The 10,652-nt window shown below is 46.7% G+C and overlaps 2 non-coding genes across 2 annotated transcripts; one reads left to right on the forward strand and one right to left on the reverse strand.

Moving 5' to 3' along the window:
* Positions 1 to 1,044: 1,044 nt before the first annotated feature.
* trnak-uuu (transfer RNA lysine (anticodon UUU)) lies at positions 1,045 to 1,116 on the forward strand. The gene has a single exon. It is a non-coding gene; the product is annotated as a tRNA-Lys (tRNA).
* Positions 1,117 to 7,413: 6,297 nt separating this feature from the next.
* trnaw-cca (transfer RNA tryptophan (anticodon CCA)) lies at positions 7,414 to 7,485 on the reverse strand. Its single transcript has one exon. It is a non-coding gene; the product is annotated as a tRNA-Trp (tRNA).
* Positions 7,486 to 10,652: the final 3,167 nt, after the last annotated feature.

The following is a 10,652-nucleotide window of genomic DNA, read 5'->3' on the forward strand; positions in this document are numbered from 1 at the left end:
TCCCAGCATTTCTTGCTACAGAGAACTGTGTGGCAGAGTTCATGTATATATTTCCTTTATGGTATTTTGTAAATAACATTCGTTTTCTGGTTGTTTGTATCGGGTATTTCAGGTTCATTAGCCGCTGTTTGAGTGTGTTGGGAGGTTTGTGGGCCACCATGATGCTGAGAGGGTTGAGTTGTCTGGACATCATTTCCCAGATGTCTTTAATGTAAAGTAATGTGGCTAGGGTTTCTGCAGACGTTGTGTCTGCTTGTGTCAGTTTGTTGATGTGAAATCGTCACACTGGGTTTATTGGGTAGGCAAAAGTGAGGACTGCAGAGGCTGGAAACCAGAGTTTAGATCAGAGTGGTGCTGGAAAAGCACAGCAGGTCAGACAGCTTCCGAGGAGCAGGAAAATCGACGTTTCGGGCAAAAGCCCTTCATCAGGAATAGAGGCAGGACGCTTCCAGGGGTGGAGAGATAAATTGGGGGGTGCTGGGCCAAAGGTAGCAAAGAGTACAATAGGTGAATGGGGGTGGGGATGGAGGTGACAGGTCAGAGAGGAGGGTGGAGCGGATAGGTGGGAAGGGAGATTGACAGGTAGGACAGATCATGAGGACAGCGCTCAGCTGGAAGGTTGGAACTCAGGGAAGGTGGGGGGAGGGGAAATGAGGAAACTGGTGCAGTCCACATTGATGTCCTGGGGTTGAATGTATCCGAGGCAGAAGTTGGGGCGTTCTTCCCCCAGACATCGGGTGGGGAGGGAGGGACGATGGAGGAGGTTCAGGTCCTGCGTGTCCCTGGCAGAGTGGGAGGGGAGGTTGAAATGTTGGGCCACAGGGCGATGGGGTTGATTATTGCGGGTGTCCTGGAGATGCTCCCTCAAACGTTGTGACTTGACTCTGCGACGGGGCTCCAGTCTCCCCAATGTAGAGGAGACCGCATCGGGAGCAATGGATACAAGAAACAACTTTGGTGGAAGCCTTCTCAATACCGTGACCCGGGTTCGATTTCCGGACAGGGAAGCAGTTTTCAGTAGAGCTGTCAAACTTCGCTGTCGTTTCCCTGGTGGTCTAGTGGTTAGGATTCGGCGCTTTTACCGCTGCGGCCCGGGTTCGATTCCCGGTCAGGGAAGCAATTTGTAGTGTGCTTTTTTGGCGGCCCATTCTCCTTCAATGCGCTGTAGAGTTCCTCATTGGTCTTCGGAGTCACTGGGTGCTGCACTGTGTTGTGGTTCGTTGAAATAGTGCCCTCGTTCAGATTTGTTTGTATGTGTAGGGATGATTACTTCTGTAGCTAAGTACTTGTTTCGTGCGTGTGGCTTTCCTGCAGAGGCTGTTTTGAATTTATCATTGACTGTTCGGTCTACTGTGACAACTAGAAATGGCACTTTGTTGTTGTTCTCCTCTTTTGTGAATTTTATGCCAGTAAGGAGATTGTTGATGGTGTTGTAGGTTTCCTCTAATTTGTTTCATTTTTGTATGACAGAAGTATTTCATGGGCGTTTCGTTGATTTGTTTGTAGGGCTTGTTACTGAATATGAAGTGGGTGGTAAGGCACAGTTCCACGAGGTTGACAGTGTTATCTTTGCTGCTGAAGTTGGTTCTGTGTTTTTGTCTTTAGTTCTTCGAGTAGTGTCTTCAGTTTTCTTTGGCCACGTTGATGTTAATAGATTGAACAGGGCTGTTATGTCAAAGGACAACATTATTCCATCCTCTTCTATCTTCGTGTCTTTGGTGTTCAGGAATTCTTGGATGGAATAAATGGAGTGACATGAATCTTCGACTTGGTGTTTTAGTCCTCAGTGGAGGCCTTTGACTAGTCTGTATATTGGTGTTCCAAGTAGTGAGACTATGGCCTGAGGGGGGCTCCTAGTTTGAAAAAGAGGAGAACAACAATAAACTGCATTCTTAGATGTCACAGTAGAGCGAACAGTCAATGGGGAACTTCAAACTGGCATCTACAGAAAAACAACACACACAAACCAAATACTTAACCACAGAAGCAATCATCCCAACACCCACAAGCGAAGCTGCATCAGGACATTATTTCAACGAGCCACTACACACTGCAGCACAGAGAAACTACGAAGATCACAAGAGAAATACGTATATAGTGTATTTAAGGAGAACGCGTCCCCAATAAACCTATTCCGCCGATTTCTCAGTGATGCTTCCAAGCTCACTCTCAAAAATTCGGTTTGTCCCTCCATTCTTTCCTGTTTGTTTTTTGTGGGTTTTGAAAGCGTTCCCAATCCTCTGACTGAGTATTGGAGTTGGGAAGGTAAAAACAATGACTGCAGGTGCTGGAAACCAGATTCTGGATGAGTGGTGCTGGAAGAGCACAGCAATTCAGGCAGCATCCAAGTAGCTTCGAAATCGACGTTTCGGGCAAAAGCCCTTCGTCAGGAATAAAGGCAGTGAGCCTGAAGCATGGAGAGATAAGCTTATCTCTCCATGCTTCAGGCTCACTGCCTTTATTCCTGACGAAGGGCTTTTGCCCGAAACGTCGATTTCGAAGCTGCTTGGATGCTGCCTGATTTGGAGTTGGGAAGTTATGTTGTGGCTGTACAGGACATTGGTGAGACCACTTTTAGAATATTGTGTGCAATTCTGGTGTCCCTCCAATCAGAAGGATATTGTGAAATTTGAAAGGGTTCTGAGGTACCAATGGGTCCATAGAGGGGAAGAGGCCCTTCTGCCGCCAAGAGTGTGGGAAGACCTTCAGTGATTCCTCTGCCCTGCTGACGGACCAGTTGGTCCACACCAGGGAAGGTTGTTCTCTGGCCCCAAGTGCAAGATGGCCTTCAGCAGTTCTTCCCACCTGTTGAGACATCAGTGGGTCCACACTGAGAGACCGTTCTTCTGCCGCAACTGTAGAAGGGGCATTGCTCTTTCCTCCGATGTACTGGCCCATTGGTAGATCCACATGGGGGAGATGTCGTTCAGTTGCCCTATGTGCAGGAAGGCCTTCAGCAATTCCTCGGCCCTGATGAGGCACCAATCTATCCACACCGGGGAGAAGCCGTTCTCCTGCCCCGAATGTGGGAAGGTCTTTACCTGCTCCTCATAAGTGCTGAATCACTAGCTGGACCACACGGGGGTATGGGGGGGGGGACAGTGGCGGAGGAGGGGAGGCCATTCTGCTGCCCTAAGTGCGGGAAGGCCTTCAGCAATTCCTCTGCCCTACTGAAGCACCAATGTGCCCACACCTGGGAGATGCCCTCCAGCTGGACCGAGTGTGGGAAGAGGTTCATGTTTTCCTACAACTTGCGGAAGCACCAGCGGGGGCACCAGCTCTCCCAGCAATCAGATCCTACCAGTGATGATGCCTTCAGTCACCTCCCAGGACTGAACCTCCTGCCAGTTCTGACAGTGGGTGCAGTGGGAGAGTAGGTGGGCTGTTTTAGTCTTCTGCTGGACTGCAATTGCCTTCCCGACACCCCACAATCACAACTCCATGGTGGCTCAGGGTTAGCACTGCTGCCTCATGGCACTAGGAACCCAGGAATAATTCCACCCTTGGGAGTCTGTGTGCAAATTATGGAGGGGAGGAAAATGGATCTGAGTGGGTTAGTTTTCGGAAGATCAGTGCAGATGTGTTCGGCTGAAGGACCTGTTTCCACATTGTGGGAGTTCTATGATTCTATGAGCTTTGCCTTCAGTGGACACTGTTGCTCATTGAGCCCGGGACTGCACATTGCCAATGAAATGATCCAGAGAAACTTAAGACCGCAAGACCATCGGAGAAGAAGTTTGGCCTACTCTGCCATTCGTTAGTAACAAAAGTATTGGATGAGATTCGCTATAGTGTGGAAACAGGCCATTTGTCCCAACAAGTCCACACCGGCCCTCCGAAGTGTAACCCATCCAGACCCATTTCCCTCTGACTAATGTACCTAACTCTATGGGCAATTAAGCATGGCCCATCCACATGACCTGCACATCTTTGGTTTATGGAAGAAAACAGGACCACGCAGAGAAAACTCACTCAGACATTGGGGGAAAGTGCAAATTCCTCACAGACTGCCACCCAAGGCTGGAATCAAACCTGGGTCCCTGGCGCTATGAGGCTGCAGTGGTAATCACTGAGCCACTACATATTGCAACCCGAAGTTGGCAAGCCGGGGGTTGTGAGAATACAGCAAGCCAGGCAGCACCAGGATGTGGAGTAGTCAGCGTTTTGGGTATTAACCCTTCTTCATGACTGAAAGAGTGACTTATCTATGAGAAAAGATTTACATGAATGTTGCTGGGGGTTGGAGGATTTGAGCTGCAGGGAGCGGCTGAATAGCGTGGGGTTGTTTTCACTGGAGCATCGGAGGCAGAGAAGTGACCTAATAGCGGTTATAAAATCATGAGGGGTATGGACAGGGTAATAGACAATGTCCTTTCCTTGGGGTGGGGGAGTCCAGAACTAGAGGGCATAAGTTTAGGGTAAGAGGCGAAACAAATTAAAGGGACAACTTCTTCATTCAGAGGGTGGTATATATATGAAATGCGCTGCCAGAGTATATGGGTCAGGTGCTGTCAAATGGGAGTAGATTAATATAGGATATTAGGTCAGCATGGACAAGTTGGACCGAAGGGTCTGTTTCCATGCTGTACGTGTCTCTGACTACTGGTCCTGATGTAAGTTTAAAATAGAGTCCAAGTAACTTTGAATAGTTCAATCTTGTTGAGCTCACCTCCTGAAAAGTTTCAGATGAATCCCTCTGAGAGATACTGTTTAAACATGCTGAGTTGGACAAAGTATCCCATCAAGTTCAACATAAACCCAGAGATGAAGAAGTCAGAAGTCAGAACACCAAGGGGACCAAAACTGATCACAATATTCCAGGTGCAGCCTCATCAACGTCCTGTATAACTACAACATAACTTGCCAACATCTATACTCAATTCCCTAACTGATGAAGGCCAGTGTGCTGAAACCTTTCTTCACTGCCTTGTGTACCGATGTAATCAGAGATATAGGACCGACTTTAAACTGATCCACGATCCAGCTGCTGGGAGCACAGAAGTAGAGAATTGCTGCGAGAGTGTGCTGGGTAGATAACCCAGAGGACGATGGGTAAAAACCATGTGATGCTATTGCTCAATGTCTCTGTAAGCTGCTTTCATATACAAAGGTTCTCTGTTCTGCATCTTGCCTTTGCATCTGCTTCCCAAAGCTTCTTCAGTGGAGGCGTGGCCGCTGGAGCCCAGGAGTTCAACAACCCCCCAGCGCTGGAGGAAGGTCCAAGCTCCAAGAGGCGAGGGGGGGGGGGGGAGGGGTAAGGCTGAAAGCTGGATTTTCTCAATGCTTGTATTTTTAACTCATTTAAATGGTACCTACTGAATGGGGCAATGGTTTATATTAAATCCGAAGGATCATATCAGAGTGTTTATATTTAGCAGTGGTCGTTGGTAAAATGCACACTCTGGGGGAGCACTTTCTATGATGCTGCATTTCTCGCCTTCTGCCCTTCCCCCATTTCTTATCTCCCATCTTGATTTTATATTTTTTTGGTCAAATTTAATTTCAGATTAATCAGACTTGTGATTCACTGTGTGCTATTAATTTGTTTGTTCGAATATTTCAAGTCAACATTAATGCTGTAATTTAATTTCTGATGTCAGAGTTTGACATTGAATGTGCAGGTGTGAATACCAGTAAGTTGTGAAAATAAATCAAGAACTTGTGGTTTTTAACAAAAAGAGCAGTTCACTGATATTCATGGCATCGTCTCATTTGGGAGTGATGATTCAAATCTGACCAACAAACCGTTTCATGCAGTCATCCAATTGAATAAAAATTTTCTTTAATTTAATAAAAGAAAATAATTCTGGCAGGCTAAGATTTATGCAATCTATTTATAAGATTATGTCCATTGCTCGCAATATGGTCTCAACCACATTGGGGAAACTGGATGCCAACTAACCGAATATTTCAGGGAACAACTCTTGGACTCTAATTCTAACCGACACACCGCCCTGTGGCTGAACACTTTATCCCACCCTCCTCTAGCTTATCTCTCCATGCTTCAGGCTCACTGCCTTATTCCTGATGAAGGGCTTTTGCCCGAAACGTCAATTTCGCTGCTCGTTGGAAGCTGCCTGAACTGCTGTGCTCTTCCAGCACCACTAATCCAGTATTTGGTTTTCAGCATCTGCAGTCATTTTTTTTACCACTTTAACTCCCCCTCCCATTCCACCAAGGACATGCAAGTCCTGGGCCTCCTCCACTGCCAACCTCTTGCTACCCGACACGTGTAGGAAAAACACCTCAACTTCTGCTTTAGGACCCTCCAACTACATGGTATCAATGCAGTTTTCATCAGTTTCCTTATTTCCTCTCCCCCACCTTGTCCCAAATCCAACCTTCCAATTCGACACCAACCTCTTGACCTGTCATACCTGTCCACCTTGCTTCTCACCTATTTGCTCCACCCTCATCTCTGACCTATCACCATCAATCCCTACCTCCATCTACCTATTGCACTCCCAGCTGCCTTCCCTCCAGCCCCACTTCCTTCCCATTTATCTCTCAGCCCCCTTGGGCCACCCTTTATTCCTGATGAAGAGTTTATGCTCTAAACCAAGACTGTGATGAAGCAACATCTTCAACAAATAGGAAATAGCTCCCAAGTCAGATTTCATCCCCTCTTCTGTTTCCCAGTTCTTTCAGAAATAAGGAATGTCTTTTTCTTCCACTAGAAAGTGGTCTTCCACTTTGCGCTGTCTGAAGTGTTATCCCTCACCACTACTTCAGACACCTTTTAAGAATCCTTTCAACCTGTTTTTCTAACAATTGTGGAGGTGACCAAAAGCAAACATTTCACTCCTTCTCAATGCCCCATTTCTCCTCCTATGAGCCATTTTGTCATGTTGTCTATGTTACAAGCAGCCGAGTGCACTTGGTTTCTGAATTGAAATTTGGCCATTGAAGTGAACAGGATTAATATTTATCGATGGCTAGCTGAGTTTGCACTAACTGTAATTTTCCATCAATATGATGTATTTTGTTCCACCAAAACTGGAAACAATGATCTGTGTTTATATTGCAGTCGGATGTAGAAAATCATCCCAGCGATCTTCACGTTATTATAGTTTACTGAGACCATAACATCATTACGTGGCAGTTTGATGTGACTAAAACCTGGATGGAAATCTCTAGATTATGTTGTAAAAATATCGGTATAATGTTATTCACACTGCGCTGTCACCAACTGAACGAAGCGGCTGTGTGTTTAAATCCCGTGCTGAGCAGTTTGTGTTCGACTTCTCACATTGCGGGGAGCTGCGCATTTACCCAAACAATGGGCACACCACCTCCCTGACACAGTGTTCACAAATCAAACTGACAGCAAAGATTCACGTGTGATCGAAAGTTTCTGCAAAGAACTTTCGACGTACTCCTTTCTTCATTTGAAATGTTAGACGCTGATTGCAGTGAGCCTGACGTGATTTGAACACACAACCTTCTGATCTGGAGTCAGACGCGCTACCGTTGCGCCACAAGCTCACAGATGGCCCATGCGCTCTATTCATGCTTAAGGGAAGTGATCGCACTACAATGATTTTACGTTCATGTCTGTTCTGTTTCTCCCCCTTCTCCTTCTGTCTCTCGAAACAATGTCCAACTCTCTCTCAATAAAAATCTGAAAGAACTGCGGATGCTGTATATCAGGAACAAAAAACAGGAGTTGCCGGTGACCCTTCCACAGAACAGATGGTGATTGGGAAAATGTCGGTTTATATGCAGGAGATATTGTGGGAGGAAGGCGGAGATCAGGACAGAGCCCAAAGCGAAGGAAGAACTGTTGGACAGAAAAAGGAGTTGATAACGATCTGCGTGAGAGGGTGAATAACTGTTAATGGAGACTGTTCGTGGTTAAGTAGTGTGGAATGACAGACTGTGTGATAACAGGGCTTGGCGTGTGCGGCAGGGACGAGGATACCATGGAGTTCAGGCCCTAGAATTGTTGAATTCGATATTGGGACCGGAGGGATGTATGGTCCCCAAGTGTAATATTCGGTGCTCTTCGTTCTGCTGGTGCTGAGCTTCGCTGGAACACAACAGCAAACCTGAGACAGAGATGTTGGACAGGGAACAGGGTGGGGTGTGGAATTGGCAGGCAACTGGAAGCTCAGGGTCTTTTTTGCAGGCAGAACGTAGATGTTCTGTGCAGCAGTCATCCAGTTTACGGTTCGTTTTCCCCAATGTAGATGAGGCCATATTGTGAGCAGCAAATGCAGTAGACTGGATTGTGGGTAGTGCAGGTAAAGTGCTGCTTCACCTGGAAGGTAAGTTTGGCCCCTTGGATAGCGAGGAGGGAATAGGTAAATGGGCTGGCGTCACACATTCGGCACTTGCAGGGGAAAGTGCAATTCAACCTGCAAGTTTACTTTGAGAAAATCCTGGACTTGAACTCCTAAGTCTCTTTGCATTTCGGATTTCTGCATTTTCTCCCCATAATCTTCTGTTCAAACAATGACTATCTATGTCAGGGCAGCACCAGTGATTTCCTGACATATGGATTGTATTTGGGGATATCAAGGAACGTCAGGAACTGTGAGTATCTCAGGAGCAATCGTTATTCCTGGGGGAGGCAGAGAGGAATGTGGTGTGATCCTGTAAACTCCAGAACTTTGATAACTCCATGAGTCAGCAATAACTCCTTCTGGACCAAGAAACGAAAGGGCCAATGAGAAACTGCTACAAGGGAGTTAACAAATAACATACATTAACTATCGCTGGGCAGGAGGAGGCAAAACAATGAGCTGTTCCTTTGGACAGATGAGATAATGGTGTTTAATAACTGTGTGACAGAAGGACAATTAATTCTGCCTGTAGAAGGAATGCCTTGGCGTAAAGGGGTTAATTGCAGGACAGGCTGTTTCAAACAGGTGGAAAACCGTCAAGGATAAGAAGGCAAGCTACAGACCTGAGGTCTCCAGAAGTGTGGGGAGGTGGTGTCAAAATCTAAAGCCTAGCACACTCACGCAGCACTACTCTGCTTCTGGGCTCTCAGCAGCTGGATTGCCCATCAGTTTAATGTAGGTCCTATATCTCTGACAACATCGGTACACAAGGCAGTGAATAGAGGTTTCAGCACACTGACCTTCATTGGTTAGGGAATTGAGTACAGATGTTGGCAAGTTATGTTGTCGTTATACAGGACGTTGATGAGGCTGCACCTGGAATATTGTGATCAGTTTTGGTCCCCTTGGTGTTCTGACTTCTGACTTCTTCAACTCTGGGTTTGTGTTGAACTTGATGGGATACTTTGTCCAACTCAGCATGTTTAAACAGTATCTCTCAGAGGGATTCATCTGAAACTTTTCAGGAGGTGAGCTCAACAAGATTGAACTATTCAAAGTTACTTGGACTCGATTTTAAACTTACATCAGGACCAGTAGTCAGAGACACGTACAGCATGGAAACAGACCCTTCGGTCCAACTTGTCCATGCTGACCTGATATCCTAAATTAATCTCGTCCCATTTGACAACACTTGACCCATATACTCTGGCAGCTCATTTCATATAAGTACCACCCTCTGCATAAAGAAGTTGTCCCTTTTTATACATTTCGCCTCTTACCCTAAACCTATGCCCTCTAGTTCTGGACTCCCCCAGCCCAGGGAAAAGACCTTGTCTATTACCCTGTACATGCCCCTCATGATTTTGTAACCTCAATTAGATCACTCCGCTGCCTCCAATGCTCCAGTGAAAACAGCCCCAGCCTATTCAGCCTCTCCCTGTAGCTCAAATCCTCCAACCCCCAACAACATTTCCGTAAATCGTTTCTCACAGAGAAGTCAACGTTTCAGTCCTGAAGAAGGGTTAATACCCAAAACGCTGACTACTCCACACCCTGGTGCTGCCTGGCTTGCTGGCTCCCAACCTCCTGCTTGCCTACCTCGGGTTGCAATATGTAGTGACTCAGTGGTTACACCTGCAGCCTCACAGCGCCAGGGAACCAGGTTTGATTCCAGCCTTGGGTGGTTGTCTGTGAGGAGTTTGCACATTCTCCCAGTGTCTGCGTGGGTTTTCTCTGGATGATCCTGTTTTCTTCCATAAACCAAAGATGTGCAGGTCATGTGGATGGGCCATGCTTAATTGCCCATAGAGTTAGGTACATTAGTCAGAGGGAAATGGGTCTGGATGGGTTACTCTTCGGAGGGTCGATGTGGACTTGTTGGGATGAATGGCCTGTTTCCACACTGTAGCTAATCTCATCTGCACTACTTTTGTCTCTAATTAATGGCAGAGTATACTCGTCCGGCCCATTGGTCTAACATCTGCTCTGATGGTCTTGCGGTCTTAGGTTTCTCTAGATCATTTCATTGGCAATGTGCAGTCCCTGGCTCAATGAGCAGCAGTGTCCCCTGAAAGCAAAGCTCATAGGATCGTAGAACTCCTACAATGTGGAAAAACAGGTCCTTCAGCCGAACATATCTGCACTGATCTTCCGAAGACTAACCAACTCAGATCCATTTTCCTACCCTTCATAAATTGCACACAGACCCCCAAGGGTGGAATTATTCCTTAGTTCCTGGTGCCATGAGGCAGCAGTGCTAACCCTGAGCAACCATGGGGTTGGTTTTGTGGGGTGTAGGGGGGGGCAATTGCATTCCAGCAGAAAACAATAACAGCCCAACTATTCTCCCACTGCACCCACTGTCAG

This window comes from Chiloscyllium punctatum, chromosome 36, assembly GCF_047496795.1.
Source record: "Chiloscyllium punctatum isolate Juve2018m chromosome 36, sChiPun1.3, whole genome shotgun sequence".
NCBI classification, from domain to species: domain Eukaryota; kingdom Metazoa; phylum Chordata; class Chondrichthyes; order Orectolobiformes; family Hemiscylliidae; genus Chiloscyllium; species Chiloscyllium punctatum.